The 19899-nt window shown below is 40.7% G+C and overlaps 2 pseudogenes; one reads left to right on the top strand and one right to left on the bottom strand.

Annotated features, from left to right (window-relative positions):
• The window catches only part of LOC115790644 (chloride channel protein 2-like), a 92934-nt pseudogene extending 74412 nt beyond the window's left edge, over positions 1-18522 (bottom strand).
• On the top strand, positions 2665-3785 carry LOC115790645 (SOSS complex subunit C pseudogene; annotated as a pseudogene).
• Positions 18523-19899: the final 1377 nt, after the last annotated feature.

Genomic DNA, 19899 nt, shown 5'->3' on the forward strand with positions numbered 1-19899 from the left:
CTTTGTGTGCCTGTGCATGTGTGTCTGCATGGCAGGGCAAGTTCCTCTTGTCAGCTGAATATTTTATGTCTGTTCTCATGGCTGAGCTCTTTGAACAGAATTCACTGGGTTGCGCACACTTTGTAATCATACTGGTTGTGTAATGTTTAAACTTTAAATCTGTCAGAATCCACAGGAACAAAAACTTATAATAAATAAATAATAAGTGCTTCAGCACGTGTTAATGAGTAACCCAATGCTGCCATCTAGTTGTGTTAAACAGAGCAGCAGAAACACAGGAGATAGATAGATAGATAGATAGATAGATAGATAGATAGATAGATAGATAGATAGATAGATAGATAGATAGATAGATAGATAGATAGATAGATAGATAGATAGATAGATAGATAGATAGATAGATAGATAGATAGATAGATAGTCAGCGCCATCAAACATCAAAGGATCTGAGCCTAAACGGAGGAATAATAACATGTAAAAGACAATCGCACTCGTCTTCCATCACAGGGCTTATCGCATACAAAGAGATTAAGGAGACAAAATCGTATAATTTATGTATCATTTATAGCACTATAATCAGCACTAAAATCATCTAATTCAATTCAGACAGCCGTGTATTTTCTTTCCAAGAGATGGTGAATCCTGTTTATTTGACTAATACCATAGTGTAAAATGTATTTTTGCATAGAACAAGGCCTTAATAGTTTGTCTCCATCACAAACATAAACTTGCACGAGTGCCATGTCAGCATTTTGATTCTATCTTTACTTGTCCAGGTCTGAATGTAAGTTAATTTATCAATATTTTGAATTGGCAAAATCTCCAGTAGTGTGATGGAAAAAAAGCAATACTTTAAAATAAAAAACTACTAATGTTACTGTTTTGTTTCTATCCATGTCTCCTCCTGTGCTGTTTCCCTGAAGTGCCCTTCAGCAGAACACTGAACCTGTTTTAATGTTTATGATGGCATACATACATATATGTACCTATATAGATGTGTCTCTCTCACATACCAGTTTCTTTCATCCAAAATTTGCTGCAGTTACACTAAATGAAGTAATGGGGAAGAATTGTCAGTACCTTATGATCATTTTTACACCAGTTGGGTCAGGCACAGTGAGATTCTCCTCAAAGCTGGGCTGCTCTTACCTCTGCTAAAACATTCAAAAGTAGAGTCTTGAGTTTTATATTCCATCATTTACTCTCAGACTGCATGAAATCTTTTCTGGTCAGTAAGAGCAGGAACCAATTTCAGTGTTCTTAGTATTTTAAAACAGACTTTGAAATTTTAGGGAACAATAGAACAAGGAAAGGAAAGATCGCAGTAAAGGTTCATTAAAAACATCACTGTGACCAGTTAGACACTCAAGTCAGACTCTTCACAAAGATGTACATTGATGAGGCCTAGTTAAAAAAAAAAGTATTAAAAACAAAAAGCTTTGTGTCCACAGCATCTAAAATTAGTGTGACGGGCTTTCAAAATGAGGTCAGTAATTTTCCTAAACTATGGAGGTCAGCCACTATAAAGCCCTGCTCCTTCGTCCTTGGTGTTTTGACTAAATCAGCCTCTGATTTTTACTGCTGTGTCTTGAAACAGTCGACAGAGAAAACAACAATCAAATCAGAAACAGACTTTCACTTTCAGTACTTGCAGTCCCACACTAGAAGGAATTAGACTTTTAGGGGAATGATGCAGATTCTGTTTTGTTCCAGCTTTTCATTATGTGACCATTATACCACCTCTGCTTCAATGCCAAAATTAGAGCCATCCAAATAAAAGACTCAAAAAATCCTAGAAATATTCCTACCAAGCTGTCAAACACATGCCTGACCATCTACAACAGAATTCCCTACAAAGATGAGAACCGCAGCTTCTTATTCCACCTTTTTGAACTGCAGTTGTGCGCCAAGCCTGCTGTCTGTGACGTCCTGCAGATGGAAAGCCTTGCTGTGAAGGAGTCTCCTAAGAAATATTACTTGCAGGATTTGTTGGCTTTGCAGCTGTAAAGGACCGACAGAGAAGAGCAGCCACATTCCTGTGTGGAAAGATCAGCTCTAACTTGAGCATCATTTACTGCTGTAAAACACAGAGCAGAGTCATTTCACATATTTACTCCTACACTCTGCCTATTGCTATCTCGGTAAAGCAACAGGGGGCCTCCTTCCCTGTCTGGATTTAATAATAATGTAGTTAATAATTTATTTCCAGTTTTAATCAATGACACGTAATTAAATGTTTAGTGATGTATTTAGTTATTTCATTTTGACATGCTTGGCATTTTAATATATGTCTGGCATTTCAGTTCTTGTATTTTCCAGTGTGACACTGTTGAAACCCAGTTTGACGGCGTGGCCCGTGTTTCATAGTGAACTGGTCGCTTCTAGTGTCCAGTCTTTGATGGCACCACCTGTTTCATGGTGGTTATGTTTGTTTCATTTCACAAATTGCAGCAAAATTAAAGCCTTTTTTACTACAGTTACACGTGGTGACTCACTAAGTGATTCACAATATTTTTAACAAATATCGTTTTCTTCATGTATTATACATACAATTCTTTTTTTTTCTTTTTTAAAAACATTATTACATAAATATAGAACTAAACTTTATTTCCGTGTTGTGATTAAAAACTGTTTTAGTTTCCGTGAACTTTTATTTTGAAACGGGAACTGTCAGAAGTTTTTAGGTCGTTTTGCTGGTAGGAGCGTTTCGTTTCAAGGGTATAGCGGGGCATATTTGGTGTTTCTCCACAGTGAAGATATTCACATAATTACACACCATTAAGAAGCCACCTCGACAGTCAGTTTCATGCGCTTCGTGGACTTGTGAGAACCGTGTTTGCTAACTGCTAGGCTAACATGGCTGCTAATCCGCCAGGCTTTCAGAACAAGACCCGTGTGGCCATCCTGGCGGAGCTGGACAAGGAGAAGAGGCGGCTGCTGCAGAGCCAGTCTATGAACAGCCCCGGAGCCAACATCCTGCTGTCGTCCAGGCCCAGCCTGAAAGAGGTGAGGGACAGCGCGGAGCAGCAGCACATCGCCGCCCAGCAGAAGGCCGCCCTGCAGCACGCTCATGTCCACTCCTCCGGCTTCTTCATCACTCAGGACTCCTCGTTCGGTAACCTCATCCTCCCGGTGCTCCCCCGGCTGGAGCCCGACTTCTGACTGAACACAGACCCCGCGGCCCAGCTGGACAGTGACATTTAAGCCGTCATTTTCCTCACTTTTATGCTGTAATTCATCCGATGATGATTAACCTGATACTAGCTTTGATTCTGGAGCGAGAACCTGTTGTCAGATCAGTCCTGTGTGTAAGACATGCAGACAGGATGAAGCATCTGCTGCTGGAATAAGAGCTATCATGTGGAAGCTGATTAGATGTGATGCTCCCATCCATGAGAGGCAGAAAGTAGCCAAGGAAAGAGGTGTAAAGCGCTTTTGGGGAATTGTATGTCTCCAAGAAACCAGAAAAATGCACCTAACATCCCAGAAGAGCCTGAAAAGGTTTACTGCATACAGGGCATCATCTTGTTGTCACTGGTGTTTTATAACCATTTTATTTTAATTTGAGTCATTTTTTTCCTTGTGTTGTGTTTACATATGTCAGAGTAATATTAACAGCACATTTCAGCCCAGAGGTACTGACTAGTTTATGAACATCTGGGCTAATAATTGAGCTGTTTGAACTGTGTGCACAACAGTTGTTTGCCCCGAAGCTCTCAACATGTTACCTCTATGGAGGAACCTGAGATAAGTGTAAATAAATAAACACGTTGTCATAATTCATAAATTGAATTGTGCATTTCTACAGATCTCTTGATTGGCCATTTTATTTCTAACATTTAAACTGGGGGAAAAAAATGTAAACAGAAGAAAAAGTATATACTGTAACTATATACCACACCATTTACATGATGGAAAAGGAGCAGGATGATTCAATCCTACCCCCTTAATACTGTTTAATCATTTAAAACTTGAGTAAAGAAACAGCAGTAATGTACCCAGAACTCAGTTTGATTTAAAAGCCAGAAAATAAATATGGGCTTGTGAACAGTTTTTAAAAGTGACTAATGTCAGAGAGGTCCTGATGTGATGTGTCAGTTTGTTCCATAGTTTGGGAGCAAAACCCTGATCCTGTCTGTGCTTTAATCTGGACCACAGGAAAGCTGGGAGCATTTGCTCAGCAGATCTTAGTGATGTAGACGAAATGAAGGCATGGACAGCCCTCTCAAAGTCTCTGAAACAGAGACTGCTTGATTAAGGTTTGTTTTTTAAGAATAGGCTCCACCTCAGCATGTTTACAGTCAGCAGGGAAACGCCCAGAATGAGCACTCAGTGTCAAAGACATCCTTCAGTTGGCAAGATGGAATAATACCCAGAGGATATCTCATGGGTTTCAAGTGGCACTTCATTCAGCAACGAAAGAGACACGGGCTCGAAGTGGTCAACGGTAGCAGAGGTTGATGTGTGAGCAGATGGGTCAGTGAATGGAGGGATAATATGAGACCTGATATTAGAAATCCTATCAGCAATGAATTTCAGTAAGTTCTCACACATTGCTTTAGACACTCTGTCCAAGCCCTTGAAATAATTTAGTAAAATCTCCAGCTTGTCTCTACTCTGACCAGAGTAAACACACTTTATGGCAACAGAACGGTGCCGTACTGGAGCTGTCAGTAGTCCGCTACACCCAACATTAGAAGATATAACAAAAAAAGGTCATAAAGCAAACTGCATTAAAACCTGAACAGTAAAGCCTGAAGGAAGCCTCATTCAATGGCAATAAAAATATTCAGATGAAGAACTAATCAGCTAGGATCACTGCTGCATGCAAAGTGCTGTGGTGAAAAATGGCCCCTGTACAGTTCTCACTGCCCTCGTTATGTGACACATAACGAGGGCTTTCCTCTGCTGAGGCGACCACCCTGTAAGAGATCTGAGTGAAGGCCAAAAGAAAATCTCCAGCATTGTACTTTTTTAAAAAAAAAAACAATTTTGTTAATTTCAGTGTTATTAATTCATGCCCAGCAAATGGTCAGAAATAATAAGAAAATCTCCTCATTGGCCTTAATTACAGAAACAGGACACTGCTCCATGCTGGCTGTGTGGTCTGACACTTACAGCGACACTTGGCACGGCGTCCCTTGTCATACTCCAGCCGCTCCAGTATCCGGCTTCGCTCATTGACTGATCGCCTCTGCCCACTCTCCCTCAGCGGAGTGGCTTCCTCTTTGCTGTATACCCCGAGCTGCAAAAATGGAGAAAAACAGATCTGATGTTGCTGTTATGCTTTCAGTGAAAACATGGTATAAAACAACACTATAACACTTTCTGTGTAGATTCAACATGAGACACACCCCACTGGTATTCTGCTCTGTGGTTGGGATGCATTAACTGGAGTTTTGATAGAGATCTCTGCAGCCAGCATCCTCGACTGCAAAGAGGCTCATTCGTTTAAAATCTGCCACTGTACCATTCATGCTGCTGTTGGTGTATATGGGTGTAGAGAAGATCAGTTATTAACTCTGGGTAAATTTAACCTGAGTTAACCTTGTAAGATTGATTTCATGAAGGAAAGATTGACTTTCAACAAACTTGACCCTGTAGTCTCATAAAATGACTCCTTATGACTCAGTGTTTATTTTCCATATTGATTCCTTCTATCTGTGAGCTCCCTTTTATCTCTATTAGTTTGCTTCCTTGCCTTCCCCTCTCCTTCACTGGTTTATGTAATAAATTTATGTACTCCTATCTCAAACCGACTCACTCCAAAAACAGCATTGCACCTGTACAAGAAAAAGAAAAAAAGGAGTCAAGTCAGCAGTACACGAGACAGGAAATGTCAAGTTTTGTGCACCACCTAGATGCCAGCTCGCCCTCCCATAATGATCTTGGGTGTTGGACAGGAACAGGGGCACTGATGATTTCCTCTTGGACACCAATCTCAACGGTGCAAAGTTTTTAAAACTGCCTCAACATGTCATGCAAGGCCATCAAGGCTGATTTTAGCAGCATATGAGAGTTGCTGATGTGCAAAAGTTGGGTATTAGAATATCTAATCAACCTGAATGTCTTCATCAGCAAAAAAGCTGATTCATACAGAAACATCTGTCTGCCACTCAGAATTCAGGCCAAACCTATTCAGTCAAATCAGTCACATCCCCTTTCACAGCTGGTATGGCCGTATGGTGTGTTAGTTTCCTTCTAATAACTGAATGTCCAGATTCAAAGCAGAATGATCAGTTTCTGTGCATGTCAGAATAAAACAGACACGGCAGGTGTGTTCTTGGAAAGTGGCCACTATTGCTGACAAAAGAAACTGTTTTGATAACATACAGACAAAAGCATGCACACAACTCGCTCTCTCTCTCTCTCACACACACACACACACCTGTACTTTCTTGCACAAGACTGTGTGAACCACAAATCCCGCATAGTTGACAGGTTGGAGCAGTTTGAGGGAGGAGCAGTACAGGATTTGAAAACACTCAGTCAAAACAGGACAGTCACAAGTATGAAAAAAATAATATCAATGCCAGCAGTGACGGATCAGGTATCAGCTTGATTGACAAGTTCTTAAAATAAATAAATAAATCACACAAGTCTGGAAACAAATGTCTGCTTAAGGCCCCAGGTTTAAGACAAGTTGTTTCGTTGGATGGCCTGAAACACCATCCAAATTTGGGGTACTGCATCAAACAATTTTCAGGACTTAATGAAACGTAACCTCACAATCAAATTCTTCATGCAAAAACATGAAAGGTGTACAGAGCTCTTATATATTTCTAAATCCAACTATCCTTTTTTGTTACAGACAAAAGCTTAAAATTCTAAGAAGAGACTTAAATTGCATGCCTTCAGATTTTTTGGACTCATTCTCCATCCTGTAAACACTGCTCTATCCCAGCATGCACTTTGGCCCTTCCATGTTGTGACCGTCCACAACAGGCACTTGCATCTAAGTGCCTGTGAAGCAACTGGATAAGGCAAATTAGAGAAATGTGTGTTCAGGCCAAAGTCAGGCAAATGACCACCTGACTTTCCAACACAGTCCAAGAGGAAATTCCCAAAGGCCAGGAACTATGTTTAGGTGATAAATTATAGTTTTCCAATTGACTGACATTAATGTCTGCCAACCTTCAAAAGACCAACACGCTCATTGAAGTAGTCTGTAGATTTTCTAATTGATCAATCTTCTACATAAACATATCTGAAGCACTTTTTTTTTTAAACCAACCAATTTCTTTCTGCTGTTCAGTTCATAAGTAATAATGATTGCACAAAAGACCTTCCACCACCCCAGCACATACACTGCACAAAAAGTGAGGAAATTTGTGTTTGGTCAGTTATTTCTTTGTGGTAACAAAGCTTCTTGGCAGTAACTCTGACACCTTTGGAAAGCCTGTTTGTTTCCCTTGAATGGTGCCACATTTGTAAAGCTGAGCGGCAGAGCCGAGTATGTGGGTTGCGCAGCTGGAGGGCACTGCAGAATCAAGTGATCATATTTCTGTGGTCAAAGATCAAGGTCATATGAGCCAGAATGATGTGTGGACATGCATGTGTCTAAATGTTAAATGTATTTAAGTGTTATGCAATTTAAACCTGTTTTTATACAGTTATCTTGGATAAAGGAAAGAATAGCAATTAAAGGCATTTATCAATATATTGATATGATGAAAGAATTAAAAGGAAAAATAAACCTGTTCAATTTATGCTCACATAGTGGGTTATTATTAAGTCTGTTTTGTTTATGTTGCTGTATTGGCTTTTTGAATCCTCGCTCCTATCTGTATTTTAGCATAATGGTGCAGATTCAGTTAACAGGATTTTCAGTGGTACAAACATTTTCAGTACATTTAGAGAACTGCAAGTTTAGGATACAGAAGATGTACTGTAAATTTATGGAATTATCCGTATTGTCGGAAATGACCGTAAAATTTCTGTAGAAATACGGAAAATGTCCTGGCAGAAAATTAGCAGGACATTTTCCGTTTTTTTACGGAATTTTATTTATTTATTTTACAGTGTATCAAAGGCTAATTCTGGCCACCTGCAGCAGTTCATTTCAGACCAATACCTTTTAAATCTGAGGAAACACGTCGTGGTTCAGAAGTTGCCCAGCGGAGGATGAACGTTTAACGGTATTTGCAATGTGTTCTGCTGTCACATATCTTGTGACATGGGCAAGATGTTTAACTCAGTCTGACTCCAGGCTGAACACACGGAACCTGCAGCCTTTCTCCTGCTGTTTATCAGATATGTACACCAGAGTGATAGTGGGAATAAAAAAGAGGGGAAAAAAAAACCTAATTTGTCATGTTATTAATTTTTTTTAAATTGTTTCTGGCTGCACAGAATGCTGGTAGGAGGTTAGAGTGGGGATGAAGCCGCTGAACGCAGTAAATTTATTTTCTGTTGAAAGTAGAAAAAAAAAAGAATAGACGGGAGTTTGCGCTGAAATTCATGCCTGATTTATGTTGCTCTTTGAAAGCACAGCAGTTTCTGTTGAGATGACTGAATGGATTTACAGCTGATATGAGGGAGTGGATCTCACCCAGCAGCCTCTCTTTCTCACTTTTTGATATTTAATTACACTTCGGATTCCGGTGTTCAAGTGGATGGATATCCTGTATTGTTCTTCACAATGCACAGCAAAAATACCAAAATAATAATGAGCTTGTAATAATAATGTGCACGCTTGCAATAAATAGAAGCGATGGACCCAGAAAACTGGTGTCAATTAGCCGTGGTCACGTGACATGCCTGTTCCGAAACGTCTCGCCTCGAGAAGTCGAGCGTCCCATCCCCGCTTGTTTGAGGCCTCGCGGGACTTGTGTGATTCAGCATTTCTTAATACTTCTTTCCATTATCTCTGCTTCAACCTGGACGAGCTGGAATATTACATCGATTCCTGCCACTGCATACAGTGAGGAGGGATAAGAACGGAGCAAACGCCCCCGGTCACCGGACTCATTCACCGATTCCGACACAGGCAGAATTTTATTCACGTCAGTCAGAGGTTAGTGACACACTTATTTGCACCGGCAGCAACACTTTCCTTCTTTAAACAGCTGCACAAGGAATTCCAGGATACTAAAAACAGTTTGGAGTTCAGCCACAATAAATTTAAAGACTCTATTAAAACTCGCACCAAAGTAGTCGCGGCTATAACGAGAGACAACGAAGGGTTGAAAGCAACGATGTTAGATTTATAGATAATCGTTTTATTTACTGAAGGACTTCGTGGCCGCTCAGCTTAAGATCCCTGCAGACAAATAACTTTTCCCCGCGTCCGCCGTCTCAGTGCTGTTAGAAAAGACTCCAGAAAACTGAGAGCTATAGTTGCCAAATTTGAACATTACAAAGAACAAGTGAAAAAGAAAAAAAAAACTGACCCGAAAAGAATTAACTCTGGAATAAATGATCAATTCCCACCCCAGATTCTGGAAATGCAAACACCTCTTACCAATAAGAAATCAATACACTGAAAAAAAGGAAAGCGTTAATCTCTATTGACAAACTATAAATATTGATGGACAGCTTTACCGGGACAATGAAGTAACTCCTTGGATGTACTAATGAAACTATGCAACATGTCATAAAAATAACAAAAATATGTACAGTATATGATCACACACTAGTCCTTAATGACTGTAATCTCAAATTTCCGTTCATCATGTATCTTTCTCTTTCTGCTCTGTGTCTACGTTTTCCTTTCCTTATGCCAACAGTAGTGCACATAAACACCAACACTCATACAGGTCCAGGCATGTACAGTAAAACATGTATGCCATTAAAAAACCATAAATCCATCATTACTATATCTCTACAGAGCTTCACCAAATGTGCATGTCTTTTATTACATTTTTAAGCTGGAAAATATGTGAGGTTGGAAGTCAGGCCAAAAGAATTCAAGTCTTAGACCACTTAAGCAAAATACAAGCAAATATATGTCTGTGTTCAAATGACTCCAGTCGGACATTCACCTGAATTCCCTCACATCTTCATCGCTTATTATAATTCAAGACAGAGGTGTTTCAGTACTGATTAATAAAAACATGAATTTCTGACCCAGAAGGATGGTTTATAATTATTAATATCTTCTATTGTCTTTTCCAACAAAAGTTATTTTTTATGATCCTAATAAAGATGAGACATAATTTCTTCATAAAAGCTTCTCTCCACTAAACAACTTGCCATGCTCAGAAGTCATAATAGGAGGCCCCTTTAATGCTGTGCTGGACTCCATAATGGATAGAACTGGCATAGAAATGGCAGTCCACTGTAATTTTAAAGGAATACGTTGAAGATATGGCATTTGCCAGTGTTTCCCGAAGTGTGGGCCGAGGCCACCTGGTGGGCTGCGAAGGTACTGTAGGGGAGCCGCAGCAGTTTCTTCAATTACATTCTAGTGGGGCACTTTTCCAGCAGTCTTCACTATGCGCTGCAGGGTCTTCCATTTGGAGGCTGTGCGGCTTCCGAACCACACAGTGATGCAGCTGGTTAGGACGCTCTCAACAATGGCCTTGATGGGGGCCGGAGCTCTTAATCTCCTCAGTTTGCGGAGGAAGAAGAGGTGTCGTTGGGCTTTCTTGGCCAGTGCAGCAGAGTTGGTGGTTCAGGAGAGATCATCTGACATGTGCACACCCAGAAATTTGGTGTTACTCACCTCGCTACTGTAGAACCACTGATGGTTAGAGGGGGGTGCTGGGTGTGTGATCTTCTAAAATTGATGACCATCTCCTCTGTTTTCCCCGCATTTAGCGAGAGGTTGTTGTCTCTGAACCATATGGCCAGTCTGCTCGTTGTTTATGAGACCCACAACTGTTGTATCATCCGCAAACTTGATGAAGAGATTGATGTTGTGGACAGTCATGAGTCGGCAAAGTAAAAAGCAGGGGGCTGAGCGCACATCCCAGAGGGGCTCCTGTGCTCAGCGAGATGGTGCGTGAGGTGTTACTGCAAACTCTGACTGCTTGTGGTCTCCCAGTGAGAAAGTCCAGCAGCCAGTTGCATAGTGAAGTGCTGAGGCCCATACGGACCAGTTTGTGAATAAGTTGCTGAGGGATGATGGTGTTGAATGCTGAGCTGAAATCTATGAACAGCATTCTGGCACAGGCCTTTGCGATAGTTGGAGGTTACACCCTCCAGATGATTGAAAATACATTCTCAAGTCCATCATTCATCATCTAGAACAGAATTATTTTTCCCCTCTAACCAGCAAAATGCAAAATTAAATTAAAACCGCAAGCGGTGATATCGGGCCCTCGCACCCGGCGCGCGTCGACCCGTGGCGCGCTCCAGCCAAGCCGCGCGTCGACCCGTGGCACGCTCCAGCCGAGCCGCGCTCTGAGTTTCTCGCAGACGAGAGAGTAGGGGGCTCACCCGGCTGCTGACGGCTCAGCAGGCTAGCTGTACCTCCCGTCGTTCGTCTCCCGCTTCCACTAGGTGGCGTCGGTGAGTGCCCACTAATGAAAGTATCACAATGCTCTATGTAATGCCCGCAGCCATCAATGAAATTATAATGATCATAGGATAATGGTTATCAGTATTCTACTGATTTCATGTCACCACTAGGTGGCGTTATGAGTGTGAAACAAAGCTGATAGATGGGTGTGTCCAGTCTCCCTTACCCTCCCATTAAGCCTGTGAAGTTTGAGGCACATCGGACAATGTATGTCAGAGATGTAACAATTTGGTGCACTGTGGTATATGAGTAAAATCCCACATTTAGAGGGTTGCTACGGCAACACCGTTCAATGTTCTACAAAACCATGAATATCTTTTGATGGGCTACTTGTGTAGATGATCTGGAGCCATTTTGGTGTGACTGGATGAAAAGCTGTAGTAGAAGATGATTCAAATAGCAGGCCTGAAAAATGTGAAAAATGCTGCAAAAATGACACCTTAATTAGAACATGTCAGGCTTCCTGTTGGATTTCGGCTATCGGTCCAAGAGACTTTTTTGTACGTCTTAGGATGTTACTTCAGCATGCACGATTTCAGGTACACAGACCAAGCACTGCCCTGGGGCTGATGTTTAGAACCTATGTGGGCCTGAAATGGAAAAAAAGTCCAAATTCAGAGGGTTGCTACGGCAACACCGTTCAATATTCTACAAAACCATGAATATCTTTTGATGGGCTACTTGTGTGGATGATCTGGAGCCATTTTGGTCTCACTGGGTCAAATGCCCTAGGAGGAGTTGAGGCAAAAAGGCCTGGAAAAGGCGAAAAATGCTGCAAAAATGACACTTTAAAGTGAACGTGGCTGACTTCCTGTTGTGTTTCGGCTATCGGTCCAAGAGACTTTTTTGTAGATGTTAGCATTTTACATCAGCAGGCACATTTTCAGGTACATAGAGAAAGCACAGCCCAGGGGCTGATGTTTAGAATCTCTGTGAATTTGAAATTGAAAAAAGTCCAAATTCAGAGGGTTGCCATGGCAACACCGTTCAATATTCTACAAAACCCTGAATAACTTTTGATGGGCTACTTGTGTAGATGATCTGGAGCCAATTTGGTGTCACTGGGTGAAATGCCCTAGGACAAGTTCGTTCAAATAGCAGGCGTGGAAATCGCAAAAATTGACACCTTCAATTGAAGATGGCCGACTTCCTGTAGGGTTTAGGGTATGGGTCCAAGAGACTTTTTTGTACGTCTTAGTATGTTACATGAGCATGTACATTTTCATACATGTAGATAAAACGTAGCTCCGGGGCTACTCAAAAAACTTGCTATTTTAAGATATTCCGAGCTGCCACTAGGCGGCGCTCTAACGTTTATGGACTTTATGCATATGAGTGTGTTCAGGGCAGCATGCTTATCACACCACTGAAGTTTGAGCCAGATTGGGCAAGTTGGCTTTGAGTTACAGCCATTTTTGTGTTCATGGCGAATCATCGAACTTTGCCGTCCCATAAGGGTCACGCCCTTTTGTCAAAAACTCACAGTTTTGAAAACACAGTAAGTCCAACTTCTTAAGGCTTTCCAGGTGAAATTTGAGATGGTTCTGCTAAACCACCTTGGAGCTGGACCTCCAAGTGTAAAATATGACATTTCCTGTTCCCACTAGGTGGCGCTGCGACTGATATTAAATATTGTCATATGTATGTGTTCAGGGGGGCACCCTCATCCTACTGGAGAAGTTTGATGCACATGGGATCATGTAGGTATGAATGAGAGGCAATCAAAATTTCATGGCGAATGATCAAAGTTCAAAGGGGCATAAGGACCCCTCCCCCTTGGCAAAAACTCACCATTTTCGAGATTTAGATTCCCCTGGGGGTGTAGGTTAGACAAACCAAATATGAAGATGATAACGTCTAAAACCTCTGAGTTATTAGAAAAAGTGTGAGGGCTGCAAATCGCCAAATTTGCATAATTAATTCAAAATGGCGGACTTCCTGTTGGGTTTAGGGCATGGCTCCAAGAGGATTTTTTGTGCGCCTGGACATGATATACATGTTTATGAAGTTTCATTCATGTACGTGAAACACAGCGGTGGGGCTCCAGTTTAGGGGGCGCTAGCGAGCCATTTGGGCGCGCCCTTGCCCGAGCCCATTAAAATACTTAAATTTTCACCAGGTGTGACGCATGTGCAAAGTTTCATGAGTTTTTGAATATGATAAAGCCCCCAAAAAGCCAATTCATTTGCCTGAATAATAATAAAAAAAAAAAAAAAAAAATAATAATAATTAAAACCGCAAGCGGTGATATCGGGCCCTCGCACTCCCTGCGCGTCGACCCGTGGCGCTCGTCGACCCGTGCCGCACTCGGAGGTCTTGTGATCGTGATGGTGTACAGAAGGTCTGTAGAAAGTTGAATTCTTTTATAGGAAAAGATATCTTTTGCTCTCGGCATAGACGCAATGGAATATTTGGGGGTGGGGTCACGGCTCCAGCATGCAAAATAGGGCATGGGTCTGATAGACTGTTTTGATCAGGATGATGTCAAGAATGTTGAAACACATTTTCATACATTTCCGAGAAACTAAGTTTGTGGATGCTATAAAAAATTTCATTTGCTTCTGTAGGGGGCGCTCTTGCAGCTACGTATAGCCTTGAATCCATAGTTATGGGTTCAGAGTGGCTGTGTACATGAGTGATTACATTTTCAGGCAGATCGGGCAAAGCATGTACGAACACGTGCCCAAACAATTTTGGTCGCCATTGAGAAAAATGAAAGCCAACTTCAATGGCCTGGTGTGACAACACGGTTTAATATTTTGTCAAGATTTCCACAATATTTGATGGGCTGTTGATCTAGATGATCTGGAGCCAATTTGGTCTCACTGGCTGAAATGCCCTAGGAGGAGTTCATTCAAATAGCAGGCCTGAAAATGGCAAAAATTGACACTTTCAATTGAAGATGCTGGACTTCCTGTAGGGTTTGGAGTATGGCTCCAAGAGACTTTTTTGTATGTCTTGGGATGTTACATGAGTGTGCAAAATTTCAGAGCTGTAGATAAAATGTAACTCAGGGGCTAGCTAAAAAACATGGTATATTATGATATTTAAAGCTGCCAGTAGGGGGCGCTCTAACGTTTATGGACTTTATGCATATCAATGTGTTCAGGGCAGGAGGCTTATCAAATAGATGAGGATTTTGTAAGGAATGGTGAAAGATATTTCATGTATTTCAGAGCAAAACTAATTCTGTGGACGGTCATACAAATTTTCATTTGCTTCTGTAGGGGGCGCTATTGCGCCTACAGTCTTGAATCTGTAGTTATGGATTCAGCCTGGGTGTGTACATGAGTGATTAAATTTTCAGCCTGATCAGACAAAGCATGTGCGAACAAGTGCACAAACAATTTTGGTGGTGAGGGAGAAAAACAAAGGCCAAATTTAATGGCCTGGTGTGACAAGGCCGTTTAATATTTTGTAAAGATTTCCACAATATTTGATGGGCTACTTGTGTAGATGATCTGGAGCCAATTTGGTGTCAGTGGGTGAAATGCCCTAGGACGAGTTCGTTCAAATAGCAGGCGTGGAAATCGCAAAAATTGACACCTTCAATTGAAGATGGCCGACTTCCTGTAGGGTTTGGGGTATGGGTCCAAGAGACTTTTTTGTACGTCTTAGTATGTTACATGAGCCTGTACATTTTCATACATGTAGATAAAACGTAGCTCCGGGGCTACTCAAAAAACTTGCTATTTTAAGATATTCCGAGCTGCCACTAGGCGGCGCTCTAACGTTTATGGACTTTATGCATATGAATGTGTTCAGGGCAGCATGCTTATCACACCACTGAAGTTTGAGCCAGATTGGGCAAGTTGGCTTTGAGTTACAGCCATTTTTGTGTTCATGGCGAATCATCGAACTTTGCCGTCCCATAAGGGTCACGCCCTTTTGTCAAAAACTCACAGTTTTAAAAACACAGTAAGTCCAACTTCTTAAGGCTTTCCAGGTGAAATTTGAGATGGTTCTGCTAAACCACCTTGGAGCTGGACCTCCAAGTGTAAAATATGACATTTCCTGTTCCCACTAGGTGGCGCTGCGACTGATATTAAATATTGTCATATGTATGTGTTCAGGGGGGCACCCTCATCCTACTGGAGAAGTTTGATGCACATTGGATCATGTAGGTATGAATGAGAGGCAATCAAAATTTCATGGCGAATGATCAAAGTTCAAAGGGGCATAAGGACCCCTCCCCCTTGGCAAAAACTCACCATTTTCGAGATTTAGATTCCCCTGGGGGTGTAGGTTAGACAAACCAAATATGAAGATGATAACGTCTAAAACCTCTGAGTTATTAGAAAAAGTGTGAGGGCTGCAAATCGCCAAATTTGCATAATTAATTCAAAATGGCGGACTTCCTGTTGGGTTTAGGGCATGGCTCCAAGAGGATTTTTTGTGCGCCTGGACATGATATACATGTGTATGAAGTTTCATTCATGTACGTGAAACACAGCGGTGGGGCTCCAGTTTAGGGGGCGCTAGCGAGCCATTTGGGCGCGCCCTTGCCCGAGCCCATTAAAATACTTAAATTTTCACCAGGTGTGACGCATGTGCAAAGTTTCATGAGTTTTTGAATATGATAAAGCCCCCAAAAAGCCAATTCATTTGCCTGAATAATAATAATAATAAAAATAAAAAAAAAAAAAAAATAATAATAATAAACGAAGCAATTACAATAGGGCCTTCGCACAGTTCGTGCTCGGGCCCTAATAAACGAAGCAATTACAATAGGGCCTTCGCACAGTTCGTGCTCGGGCCCTAATAATCACAAGTACAGTAATGTCAAATACAATAAGGTATTTGACATTACCTCCTCCTGGATGAGGTGAATTTGGTTTGTATACATGTGTATGTGTTGTGTTGTGCATGTGTGTCTGTATGTCAAAGTGTTCTAGTGAATGAGTTCAGGTCATTGGTGCAGAACATTACTGGCCTGCGGAGGGGGGGGGGACTTATTATTTTTCTTTTTTTTTATATATATATTTTTTTAGAATTTTAAATATTAATATTTTATATTAATCTAAATGTGCAAAATAATGTTTCTATAACCTTGAAATAATTATGGTCTAATACACCCCATTCCCCCTTTCAGACTCACCCCTGCTTGCTGCAGGTATCACTGCCAGTATAGAACAGGACGGCCGCTGTCAGCCTTCAACAAGCTTCCTAATTTAAACATTGTATCAGACTGAATTAACAGTTCATCTGCATATTTTAGCTTTACTGTAGATTTTCACTGTGTCAATCAAATAGTGATGCAGCTAAATTCTACTAGAAAAAGAAAACTCCCCACATAAATCTTTCAATCTTACAAGAACCCAAATCTAAAGTAGGTCTAGATGCACCAAACATATAGAGCTTATCTGGCTAATTAACTCAATTCCTTATTAAATGATTCAATTACCCTAAATCTGACTCATTTTGGTTACAAGCTGAACAAGCACTATGCCAGGACATACTTTGATCACCAACCATTTATCGGCCAAAGTATCAAGAAACCTCACGGCTTTCACAGCATTTCCACAGATTCAGCCGTGTCAGCTTGGTGGAAAACATTACAGATTTCCAAGTCTACAAATCAAGGCAATTCCACATCTTTGTCATGTTATTCAAAATACATTTTTTTTAAATTAATTTTCATAATTTAATCCAGATGGTTAACAGTGATAATTTACAGTTTCTTGAGTACTACCAATTAAAATGAATTATCCCATCTAAACACAAGAAAACTCCTATTAATCTAACTCTCCCAATCCTAATACAGAAATTGCTGAATCTTACTGGTCCTAAGAAAACTCTAATATTTACACAACTCTGGCAACTCTGGTACATTAATATACAGACGTGGACAAAATTGTTGGTACCCGTTTGTTAAAGAAAGGAAAAACCCACAATGGTCACTGAAATAACTGGAAACTGACGAGTAATAATAAATAAAAAAAATTGCTGAAAATTAACTAATAAAAATCAGACATTGCTTTTGAATTATGGTTCAACAGAATTATTTTAAAAACAAACTAATGAAACTGGCCTCAACAAAACTGATGGTACCCCTAGAAAAGATTGAAAACAAGTTGACCATAAGGACATGTTAAATTAAGGTGTCCTGTAATTAGTATCACATGTGTCTTCAAACACAATGTCAGTCTGCCTATGCTAAGTAGTCACTGTGCTCTTTGGTATCATGGTGGGTACCACACTGAACATGGACCACAGAAAGGTAAGGAGGTGGCTGTCTCAGGAGATGAGAGAGACAATTATTGACAAACATGTTAAATTATAAGACCATCTCCAAGCAGCTTGATGTTCCTGTGACTAAAGTTGTGCATATTATTCAGAATTTTAAGGTCCACGGGAATGTGGCCAACGTTTCTGGACATGATCACAAGAGGAAAATTCATGAGAAATTGAAGAGATGGATAATATGAATGGTAACCAAAGAATCCAGAACAACTTCAAAAGAGATTAGAGGTGAACTCCAAGGTCAAGGTCCATCAGTGTCAGATCACACTATCCATCACTTCCAGGGCTTTAGTGAAGCTAGAAGATTGTTCAGCAATTTAGAAAATGCACAGGAAGCTGAACTTTGCTTAAAATCTGACAACTTGTACTTAAGTCGTATGTTTTCTGTAGCTTTAACACTCCAGAAGAAATTTCCAGAATCACACAAGCACACAGTTTAATTCTGCATGTACTTGCTACACCACACTTCATTCATTACATCTCTATTCCAGCTATACCACACTTCAGTCACATATTGCTTGTTATTGTTATCTAGTATAAGTTTAGCAAAACAAGGACAGTGTGGCTTCCCTCTCAGCCCAAGAGAAGTGCACGTACTGTGGGACGAGTGAACAAAGTTCTGAGTGGTGACAAGCGAAGACTTACAAGAGTTTGTTCATACTGCAGCGCCCGCTGATCTGACCCGTCTCCTGCCATGGTTCAGCTCGAAATTTTCAGGTCGCAAGCGAGAGGAAACCCCGACAGCGTTATCGCTCTCTGTGTGCTCACTGATTAAAGCACTGGATTGACTTTAGTGTCTATTAAGGAGTTCACAAAGAGAACTCCAAGTAAAGAGTGTGTACTGGTTACAGTTAGTTCCTTCATTTTATAGCCTCAAGTTCTCAACAAGATACAGAGACTGAGGCGGAGCTTTTGGTTTGGTAGTTTAAGTGGGAGGTGTCAGGCAAGCCAGAAGGAACCTCTGTTGATAGCAGTGTGTTCATATTTCTTTTACTTTTGGTTTTAATCTTTGCTTTTCTTTAAATTAAAAAAATGTATTGAGTATGATATCTATACTGCTGTTCTTGTTGTGCATGAAATCCATTCAAGGGTATTCAGATACAGTGTGCCCCATTGTGTCTGAATGCACAACACCAGACCCCTGAACTAACCAGAATGTGGCCATTTTAAATGTTTGCAATAGAAATATTTGATTTAGAAAAAAAAAAATCTTCTGTGTTAAGCATTCAATTGTGGTACAACCAGTTTCATTCTTGCAAGATGGCTAAATAGCATTTGGTTGGTGTTACAGAGAATTTCCATTAAATGTCTTCTTTGCTGTTGAGTACTGAAATGTAACTATGGCACATCTTTAAGAGTGTTGTGGCCATGTCTCAGTCATTATGCAATTCCCCTGTATTTGGTCATAAATATGTCTTCAGTATAATGTTAAGATGGCTTAATCATGTTTTTCTGTCAACAAGGCATTCTCAGAAATAAGATTATTTCAAGACTGGTCACCAAATTAGAGTTGGCTCTTTGAAGAAGTCCCCTTGACTTGAACTTCCTTGATGTCACATGTCACCAAGAGCTGTATCTGTAGGAACTGACCGGGGTCAAGTGTGTCCTCATGTGTGAGCCACAGTCAAGCCAGCCGCTACTTAAAATTTCTTGGGCTTCTACTCTAAGTTTTATAGTAGTGCTGATTTTTGTTCTTTATTGCTGATCATTGTTCAATGGACCAAATTTAAACAAGTAATAATTTTATTTTTATGTGTCATCACTATGTAAAGCACTATGACACATCACAATTAGATTTACTATATTGTGCATGTGTGTGTGTGTGTGTGTGTGTGTGTATGTACACTTTGGGTGTGGGGGGGTGGGGGGTTTCATTCCTTTTTCTTTCTTTTTAAAAAACTGTGATTCATGCTAAATTGGGTTGCAGAGACATGGAATTGTATTTATGTCAAAAGTCAAGATTATAAAAAAAAAATTACAGGCAAATAATTTAATTTCATGGGTGCTGGTATTCATTGCCACGTGTGCACTTAAATTCCTTGCGTATAAATTCAACAACCAAATGAATAAATTCAACACGCACATAGAACTCAGCTGCCATGTGTACAAAGAAGCTATCACGTGTGCACGAGTGTCTGCTTTGTATGCACTGCTGCAGTTTCACACTCTCATGGGTAACTCTCTGCCCTCAG

This window comes from Archocentrus centrarchus, chromosome 13, assembly GCF_007364275.1.
Source record: "Archocentrus centrarchus isolate MPI-CPG fArcCen1 chromosome 13, fArcCen1, whole genome shotgun sequence".
NCBI lineage: Eukaryota > Metazoa > Chordata > Actinopteri > Cichliformes > Cichlidae > Archocentrus > Archocentrus centrarchus.